Raw genomic sequence first — 11,328 nt, 5'->3', positions numbered from 1 at the left:
GACGATGTTCAAGTGACGTAAATGATCTTATGATGGTAATATCACCAATCAGTCTAAATGCTCTACGTTCAATACTGTCCAAGAGGCTTAAGTAAGTTGCAGGAGCACCAGCATAGATATGGGAGTTATACTCAAGCTTTGGACGTATATAAGTCTTGTAAATAACAGCCAGATCAGAGGGGGAGAAAAACTTCTTGCATCGCCTTAGAAAACCCAAACATCTTGCGGCATTTTTGGCGACATCGCGTATGTGATCGTTCCACAAAAGGTGGTTGGTGATACACATACCGAGAATATCGAGATGTTCAGTTTCCTCGATGCAAGTGCCATTTATGGATAATGGCAGGGGGGGTATATTTCGCTTTAACGATACAAGACAGCATTGCGTTTTCGAAGCATTAAATTCCACGCGGTTTCTTATTCCCCATTGTACAATGCTGTTTAGGTCGGAATTTAATGAGCTTATCATATTTTGTCGTTGCAGTTCCACATCCGAAGAAGAGGGGTGTGAATCTGAAAACGAATATGAAAAGCTAAGAGTACTATCGTCAGCGAAACAATGTATTGGATTAGATGTTGCAGACAGGAGATCATTAATAAAAATGAGAAAGAGTGTTGGAGATAGAACAGAGCCCTGGGGCACACCAGCATTTATTTTGTGGTTTTCAGACTTGAATCCATCCAATACAACTTGTATTGAACGATTCGAAAGGTAATTACTAATCCAATGAAGGAGGGATTCATGCAAACCGAAAGCATTTTCGATAAGAGAGCCTGATGCCAAACCCTATCAAATGCTTTTGAAATATCAAGTGCAATAATCTTACTTTCTTCAAAACTATGTAAAGATTTGTTCCACTGTTCGGTGAGATGAACCATGAGATCACCAGTGGACCTATTGCTACGAAAGCCATACTGTCGGTCATTAAGAAGCTTCCGTTCTTCAAGATATTTCTTGAGCTGATAGTTAATCAGCGTTTCCATGACCTTGGAAAGAAGGGACGTAAGTGCAATCGGTCGATAATTAGACAAAGCTTCTATCCATAAAGAATTTGCCAGCCCTTTTTGGAAAGAAACTGGTTCTACTACAATTTTGAAAAATTTCACTTAAACCTAAACAAAATGGCTTATAGAGGATAACAAAATAAATTGCTCTAGCTAGAGGCAAAATATTTGAAACCCTTCAAACTATTTTGGTTGTTGAGAAATTTTTTGCAGTCGGGCTGGTGGTTTTAAGACTTGGAAGCACGCATTTGTTAGGAAACATTGCATTTAATCATAAACTTGACATTTTTTCTCTCGAATCGATACCTTTCATACAAATCGTCTTCATCTATTTCAAAGGGGTAAAGTAGGGCTTTCGTTTTTTCTTAGTTGGTATAGCATTCCAGCATACAGCAAAATATTAAAATATAAATATATGTACATGTATGTTTAAGTCTTTTGACATTTTAATGTTTGCTTTTAAATTTTCAAATAAAATGTCTCGTTACTTTATTTGCTCAATCAGTTTTTTTTTACTTTTAACGTTTGATAGATTTAGAAACAGCCCAAACATAGGTTCCGTCGTGTTTATTTTTAAACTACAGATTATCGTTTTAAAATGGGTTTAAATTGTCTATGAACAACTTTAATTTACCAAAGTTTAATTTGCCAAAGACAAAATCAGAACTTATCAAGAAACTATGAATATGACCCAATAAGTTTAAAGCCATTATTATTAGTTTTTGAATAGATTTTTGAGTCGAAATCAAAATTTAGCAACATTTATTCATTTTTTTGTTTGGATTTTTATTTGTTGTAAGAAAACTGTCAACTCGATTTCTCTCAAAATTGTAATGAATGTTGACAACAATATTTCTTATAAGACAAAATTAGTTTAAAGCCATAACCTCAAATGTTTGAAAAGATATTTGAGTCGAAAAGTAGTCTAAAATTTTTTTGTATTGAATTCGGTTTGAATTTACAAAAGTGAAAAAGGTGATTTTAAAGGATTATCTAAAAGGACTCAAAGTAATAAATTCAGTGTTGGCGAAAGTACTACACCTGGTTCTCTACGCGCTGCCGGCAGAATGACGAGGGACTAAGGAAACTGTAGGTAAGAACACTTTTTTTTGATAAAGGATCAATAATAAAAAGCCTCTAAGGTCAATTTTTTTTTTGTAATTTTGGATTTAAACCTTTTTAGTTTTTTTATACATATATTTTTATTATTTTTTTATAAGTTAAGAAAGTGGGAGAACTCGATTGAGTTTTTTCGTTTAATTAATTTGAAATTGATTAATAAAATTTAAATTTGAATTGGTAGGAATAGGAAAAAATGGTATACATATTTAATAGCTAGTGGTGTGTGGAGGCTTGGTAAGGCCGTCCAGATGTGATTTTGATTTTTAGGACATGATAAACTGACTGCCTCAACGGACTAATTTGTAACTGGTTGAATAATTTCATGGGCTATTTCCCCTGCATTCGGCCATAGAAATAGCAAAGGAAGTATCTTCACGATACTTAGGCGGGTCGGCCCAAGTCGGACGGGTCGGCCTTTCCTCAAAAGCATCAGACGAACGTTTGGAATTCGGTAAGACGGTATTCAAGGGGATAAGAAAGAGGTGCTTTAGAGAAAAGTTTTCAATGTTAAATTTTTTTTTGTTTTTAGTTAGGGTTTAGTTTTCTTGTATATTTTTTTGTACTTAATTTTTTTTATAATTTCTTTTTATTAATTTTTTTATTATAATATATTTTTTTTTGGTGAAGGTTTTATTTTAAAACTTAATTCGAAGCACTGATTTCTAGTTTCTCTTGGATATCGTCGAAGTTCTGGGATTTGTGCCATTTATATCTTGTAATTACCTTAGGCACGAGTAAAATTAATGTTTAGTCGAGCAGGAGGTGGCAAGAACCACGCACGCGACGAGCTGAGCCATGCAACCACCAGCGTGCGGTAGCCTCTTCCAGTACTCCAAAGCATTCCCCCGTGAAGACCTGGCTCCTAACAATGGCTCCTAACTTTGACTGATTTTGTTAGGTTTTTATTAAAAAAAAACTATTTTTCTCAAAATTTTACCAAATTTCAAAAACTTTATTCTTAGTTGCACAAAATATTTTTTAGATCATTTTTTGGTCGTAAAATATTATAGATGACAAATATTTTTTTTTTCAGTTTTGGGATTTATATAAAAAAAATATGATTGTATTTTTTTTCCATCACACTTCATTACAGTTTACATCTAATATAAAATTCAATTCAAATCTTTAGCGTTATTAGTTCTTGAGATATTTTGAATTAACCAAAATGTTCACATTATTATATTTATAACAAAATTTATTTAAAATCGATATCTCTACTGGTTCTTGAGCTATGTGCGACGAAAAAACTTCGCGAACGTACACTCGCTCGTACAGACACCCTCTGAAAATCTTTTAATTATACTCTAGGGGCCTTGAAACGCCGAGAAATGTCAAAATTTCCAATTTGACAAATCGGACCGATTTCAATAACTTCCTATGGGAAGTTAAAAAAGTATCAATTGGAAACCAATTGATCCCGCCATTAAATTCTTGAACAAAAACTGAACTCGGAACGCCAGTATACATTTAGAAGGGATATGCTCCATTGATGCAATATCTCACATGCGGCTACTATATTCGGTTCTTAAAGCTTCATTTACGATATGCGATGTACGCTATCAGTGGAAATAATTAACTATAGAGTAGATTAAATTTTACTTATGTTATGTTGATAGGAATTGATAACAATACATCACTATTCAATCACAGATTGAAGATTGTTGAACTCCCTGACTGATCAGATAAACCAATCTATTTATGACTTTTCGTTGGTTTATAATTTTCGATTCCCTTTTCAAAACTTGACTATAAAATCTCACCAATGAATTAAAATGTTAAAGAAATATGTACCCTTTTTTCAAAACACTGATGCATGAGATAGAGACATTCATTTGATGAAATAAACTTATCTAATTATTTCTAAAGTTGCGTTCGTGTCCCCTAGAAAAGTGACTTAATAGAAGTTGGCAAATCTTTATGAACTACCAACCAAAGCAGTAAAAGCTTAAGTATTGGCAATAGGCTTATGTCGTGTATTTATGCATTAGAGTTTAGTGAATTCCCAGCTTTTAAATGCATAACTTGACCTTGTAGGTAAGGTAGGTATGTACCTAACTACCAACCTATCTACTTTCTATGCGTTAGCCCTATTGCTAATGTTGAATATACGGTATATTTTATGCGCGGAAAGCCAACATTGAGTAAACTTGAAAGTTGTTATTTTATCACTGCTCTAGTAGATTACATCAAACTCAAACATTTGCATAAATTGCAAATAAATTTTGTCATGGGAGAAAATATTTTATTTTGTTGAATATACGGGCTAACTGTCACTATAACTAATCAAAGCAGAGCTAGGTACCTACCTAAACTATTAAAACTCTCCAAAAACTCCAAGGGTTACCAAAACAATTCAAATTCAATAAATTTCCTCTCACGATGCCCAACTGAATGTAATGCATCCCTGCATTATCAAAACCGTCATCATATCGTCACCGTTACCATCACCCCCTGCAAAGATGAACGACATCGACATTACACTGACATAAGATTTCCAATTTACAATAATCCCGTACTCAATCAAATCTATATGTACGGATAGGTACACACATATTTATTTTATTACTTTTACAACCCCCACAGTTCCACAGTCAGACAGAGGAACAGATTTTCTGTCAAGTACCATGATAGAGTTTAAAATGAATGCTTCACCATATACCTATAAAATAAATTTAGGTATTGCCTTCAAAACTATAAAAAGGCAAGAAAAAAGGATCATCCCTGTTTAATGGTGCGTACTACGTACTGCGTACTGTGTAAATCGATACTAGATATTTTCACATAGATACCTGCTTAATGCTTATGGCCGACCGAGACCAAGACCGGCACCGAGTACCGAGTACTGATACAGCAGCAGCACCAAAAAACGTATTTCTTTCCTATTTAGTTTTCAGGAGCGTTTCAATTATAATTACAGCAACAAAAAGCTGATTTTGTGCTGGTGCCTGCATAAAGTGCATGTGACTTTAGTGCAGCAAGCAAAGGGTCCGTTTCGACTTTTGTTACATACAAATATGCAGTCAGTTGCTCGCTTGCACTAACATGTAACATCCAAGGGTGTAATCGGCTTCATAGCTGGCGAGCGGGCGTAGCGTTGCCTTGGTGTTGGAATAGGAATGGCTATGAAAGATTTTTAAAGATTTTTTTCACACTGCTAAGTCCTACTAAGATAGTATTACCAAAGAGTCTCAATTGTATTGTTAAGTGTTGAGAACCCTAAAAAAAAGAGGCTGGGATGGAACCACACTGATAACTTCCCATCCCGTCTGTCGATTTGTCTTGCTTAAAAGTTTGTCTATATGTACTCGTATCAATTTTTACCAAATTTGCGTACTATTTTTTGTAGATTTTATTTTTTATGAAAAAAGGACTGTTGGATTTTTATATAAAAATTACTGCATATTGAAAACAAGATTTTCTGTGAAATAAAATAAGTTTGAAGCCAATATTTTTAATTTTTGAAAAGCTATTTGAGCCGAAAGTAAATTTTTACCAAGTTTTAGTATTTTCTTTTTAGAGTTTTATTTTTTGTAAAAAAAATGTCAATTCGAATTTTTTTTAAAATTTACCAAATGTTGAATACAATATTTCTTATAAAAAAAATTAGTTTGAAGCCAATATTTAAAATATTTGAAGAGATATAGAGTCGAAATTCAATTCTTACCAACTTTTATACATTTTTTTTTGGTTTTTATTTTTTGTAAAAAACTGTCAATTCGATTTTTCTCAAAATTTGTCTTAATGTTGAAAACAATATTTCTTATAAGAAAAAATTATTAAGAAGCTATTACCTCAAAGTTTTTAAAAGATATTTGAGTCGAAAATCATTTTTTACCAACTGTTTTTTTTTTCGGTTTTTAATTTTTTGTAAAAAAAAACTGTCAATTCGATTTTTTTTCAAACTTTAACTTTAACTTTTTTAACTTTTTTGAAAGATAAAATTAAATTAAAGACAATATTTTAAAGTTTTGAAAAGATATTTAAATCGAAAATCAATTTTTACCAACTTTTATACACTTTTTTTTAGGTTTTTATTTTTTGAAAAAAACTGTCAATTCGATTTTTCTCAACATTTTTCAAAAAACGTCGCGAACGTACGGACGTACGAACGTACGTACACACGCACGCACAGACATCTTTCTAAAAATCTTTTATTTCGACTCTAGGGACCTTAAAACGTCTAGAAATGTCAACATTTTCAATTTGACAAATCGGACCCATTACAATAACTTCCTATGGGAAGTTAACAATTTGTTGTTTAACGTTACTAAAAATTGAGGACGGCCAAGAGTGTAACGTGTTTTTATAGTTGAATGATATTTTAAGGATAATGACAGTTTAACTGTCACTGCTCTTAAAGTTGCCAACACAATACCTCACAAATAACCTCATGTTGATAAAAATAAATTACCAGAAAAACTTCTTTTTAACTTGTTTATATGTACACAAGTTATTGTTATTGCAAACGGTCTGATTTGTCAAATTGGCAATTTTGACATTTCTCGAAGTTTGAAGGTATCTCAAATCGAAATAAAAGATACTTGGAGACATGTCTATTTGTGCGTGTGCACTGGGATATTATTTTTCATCATTCATATCTCAAAAGTAAGGATATCGACTTCAAATAAATTTTGTTTTTGTAGATAATAACATCGATAGATGCAGAAAGGTCTTTCAAAAAAATTAAGTGGGTGCTTTTTAATTTCAAAATAAAAGTGAACATTTTGGTTGACCCAAAATAGTGGACGGAACCAATAATTCTAGCGACTTAAACTAAATTTTATATTGCATGTATGTGACGTGATGGCAAACAAAGTCAAATAATACTGTTGTTAACATTTTGCTAAAGTCTTAGACGAAAGATGAGATAGGAATTTATCAGTGTTGCATCTCAGCCTCTTTTTTTAAATTATATTTTGCAAAATTTGACGTTTTTAAAAAAGTCCTGACAATCCTATTTCAGATTCATAAGGCGTCCAAATTTGTTTTGCAACTAAACAGAAAATACTACATCTAAATTATTTTAAGGCAGTACATACCGAAGGACCATTTTAAAGGCTCAAATTATGTATCTTTTATACATTTTGGGACCCTCATTAAGCCTAGTATGTAGCTGTCAAAAACAATTGAAAGTTCTGATAGTCAGCTGCTGGTAAACAAAAGTGGAAAAGAATTCTATTTAACATTTTGTATTATATTACTCCAGAGGCTCGCAACGACTGAATTATTTTTGTGAAGCCTATGCTCCAACTTCCAAATAGCTAGGTTTATTTTTCAGAAATGTATTGTTCGAACACATTAGACAAATCCATTTTATTTTAAATTTTAAGTCAAATATAAATCAAAGTCAAAACACCGAAAGTCACCAGTAAACAATTTAAAGGAAAATGACACATTTCGTCGTTCAACAGCGTACTGAAAAACGTGAAGCACAGCGAAATTTTTCGTTGAATGAGAATTTTCGTTTCGCATTAGCAGCGTACTAGGCCTTAGGACGAAAACGTCTCTTGCCCTAGTAAGGAGGGTGTTTCAAGATAGACTTCATATGATTATTGTCTGCGAGTAATGTTGGTATACTACTTGGATTGGAACTCCCCAACTATAACAATAATGACAAGACTTTAACTTAAAACAAAGTAAATTTCTCAGATATTATTCCATTGAATAAGAAAATAAAACAAAAATATGGATACATGATTTATGTAAGATATTGTGTTGCGTAAAAAAACCCTTCAGTGGTTGTGGTTATGGACTATGTTTATTAATGTTTTAAAATATAGTAAATTACGTATTTGTATGTAAATTAGTCATTTAAGAATATAATACAAAAAAGTGTAAATTTAAGAAGAATTATTTATTTCTCATTTTCTGGTGAAAAGAAATGCTTGGCAAAATAAAAAAAAAGTCTCTAGGCCTTAGTTCTCAACGGACTGTTACGTCACCCAATTTTATATTTTTATTCGAAAGATACTTGATGTTCGATCCATTTTATTTGAAATTAGTTATCAGTTAAGATGAAATGCTTTCGAGAAAATCGAATGAAAGCAAAATAAACCAAACATATTTGAAATTTTTTAAATGAAAATATATTATTGAGCTCCATCTTAAAAATCAAATTTGGTGGTGTTACAGCTAGAAGATAACCATGATCTAGTAACTTACAAATGTCAGTCATTCCTGTGTACAAGTAATTTCAGGAATGGAGTGGATCTAAAATTTGTATGCCGAATGGTAAAGGCAAATTTTAGAAGCACAGAATGTATTTGATTGAACCTAGGGTGTAGATTCTATAAAATGCAAAACTTAAATTAATTTTTGTTCGATTATTTATTTTAAAGTAACAAGAACCTTCTTCCGAAAACGTAAGTTTGTTTTTTTCGTTACAGAATGTCACCTCTGGCATGAAAGTCTTAAGCACGGATATGAGGCGAATTTTTCAACATTCTCATTACCGAAATAGGAACAATTATTATAAAATTAACAATATATCTTATCACATAGGTCGAACAACCTACAAAGAGCGCAAAAATGATTGATTTAAGGATCAAAACAATAATTTTCCTTGTTGATCATTAATGTTCGAATAACTTTAGATATTAATTCAGTTCTTAAAACTGCAACTAGAATAAGTATATTTTTTTGTAAACTGCTGTTGTTTATCATCTGTCCTAGTTTATCTCAGATTTCGAGGATATTCAAAAGTAGTTAAAAATTAAGAGCTGGGGCCCTAGTACGTAACTCGATTCTACAATAAAAGTGCTCGAATTCGAAAAATTATTACTGTGTACCTATTTTACTACTTCCGAACCAACGAGAATCGAATAGTTCTAGTAGTGTCAACTATATTTTTATGAACTTTCGAATAAACGAGGAATTATGTAACTCGAAAGTAGAATTCAAAACAAAACAAAATCGAAAATAATCACTTTACAACAAATGTCTTTTGTGAGCGCAGTTTTTTTGTCAAAGTCTAAGTAAAATGTTGAATATGAGTTCCATATACCACCCTAATTAAATTACACCGGGAATTCGTGATTGTTGTAAAAAAAAAGTGTTTGGGCTTTCGTTTCTCTCCTTATTCATTTCAAAATTCATCATCGGGCACATGACTCTTTTGATTGAAGTCAAAACTGCGGATAATATTTTTGACATGGGTTGCTGTGCAATTCCAGTGTTCTTGCCACCAACGATTTGGTTTTGGTAAACTCCTGCTGCCAACAAATTTAATTCTGTTGATAACTCTTGGAAAAAAAACCAGGCGCTTCAAATCGATACCCACCATCTCTTTATCGATTTTAAAGCCGCGTATGACAGCATCTATAGGGAAGAGCTCTACCGAGCAATGTCTAGTGTTGGCATACCTGTCAAACTTATCCGTTTGTGCAGAATGACGATGGAGAATGCACGCTGCTCTATCAAGGTCGGAAAAGATCTTACCGATTCATTTGATGTCAAAAAAGGTTTTAGACAAGGGGATGCACTGTCATGCGACTTCTTCAACATCGTTCTGGAAAGAATTGTGCAAAACTCAACCGTCAACACTAGAGGCACAATCTTCCAAAGGTCCATCCAATTACTCGGATACGAAACGATATTAATTGGAAGATCAAAGCGTGATGTCATTGGAGCGTTTTTGAGCATTGCGACGGAAGCGAAGAAGATGGGTTTAGTGGTCAATGAGGGCAAGACCAAGTATATGCTGTAGTCGAAAAAGGACATTGAACAACGACGTCGTGGACAAAACGTCACCATGGACAGCTATAGCTTTGAGGTAGTTAAGGACTTTGTCTACCTAGACACCGCTATAAACACAGACAACGACACCAGCGCTGAAATCAATAGAAGAATAACTCTTGCAAATCGCTGCTTCTTTGGCCTTAGAAGACAATTGAGAAGTAAAGTCCTCTCTCGAGCATGTAAAATCACCATCTATAAGTCACTCATCATCCCGGTTCTCATTCATAGCGCTAAGGCCTGGACCCTGTCAAAGAAAGATAAGAGCGTCTTAGGATGCTTCGAGAGAAAAATTCTTCGGGTGATTTTTGGTACCGTACGCATAGATGAAGAATGGAGGAGAAGATATAACGACGAACTGACCTAGTTAACAGAATTAAAGTCCAACGGCTTAGATGGCTAGGTCATGTAGAGCGGATGGACATCAACGCTCCAGCCCGGAAGGTCTTCGAATCCAATCCCGAGGGACGGCGCAGTAGAGGAAGACCGCGACTCAGGTGGTGCACCCAGGTGGGAGAGGACCACAACCAACTTGGCGTGCGAAACTGGAGACAGCTAACTAGAGACCGAGCTGGCTGGAGACTCTTGTTGGTTGAGGCCCAGGACCGCCCCGGACTGTAGCGCGACCTTAAGTAAGTAAGTAAGATAACTTAATGATAATCGGAACAACATTTTGTCTTCTGCGAGTAGTCATGTCAGATGATATGGTGTTAAGTAAGAACACAAATCCGTCTTTAGAAAAACGAAAGAAAAATATATATTTTTCATTAACAATACCTTCATATATCATACCGTGTATACATATATATATGTAAAAAAAACTATCAAACAACTCGATACTCGTTCAAAAGTAAAAATTGTTTTGAAAACAAGTTGGTATAACCGGCATCCGATTCTAGAATTGGAAATGAGTTTCGAATAGAATCAAAATTAAAATCGAGTTACATAGTAGGGCCCCTGGAACATTATTACAGAAATGCTTAAGTGTTATATTCTAAGCACACTTTGGTCTCACATCAAAACATTAGTAAGACATCTTGATTGAATTTTCTTTCTGTACTTAACATTACATTTATATTCAAAAAGACAGGCACTTATTTTAATCAAAAATGTCCACATCCTTTATGTAAAAAATAAAAAAAAGTTATTATCCTTATCGTGGCAACGCTAACCAGAACCACCAATTCACCATCCTCATCTTCATCGTCATCGTGTTTGCCTGTGCCGATCGTCCACCTCCAACACTAACACATACACTTACACAATACACTAAACTCACACCAACACCCCAATTGATCGGCGATATACTATACTTTGCAGGGTTGCCATATCCTGAACTATTTCAATAATCATATTTTATAATATTTGAATCCCAAATTCACAACGGAAAAAGCAGACCAATTTCAATACAAACAAATCTGGTAAATTCAATTAGAATTTATTTTTCATTAAACAACAACAGAAAAT

Source organism: Eupeodes corollae, chromosome 2, assembly GCF_945859685.1.
Source record: "Eupeodes corollae chromosome 2, idEupCoro1.1, whole genome shotgun sequence".
NCBI classification, from domain to species: domain Eukaryota; kingdom Metazoa; phylum Arthropoda; class Insecta; order Diptera; family Syrphidae; genus Eupeodes; species Eupeodes corollae.
The sequence above is the reverse complement of the archived record's forward strand: the minus strand, read 5'-3'. Positions refer to the sequence as shown.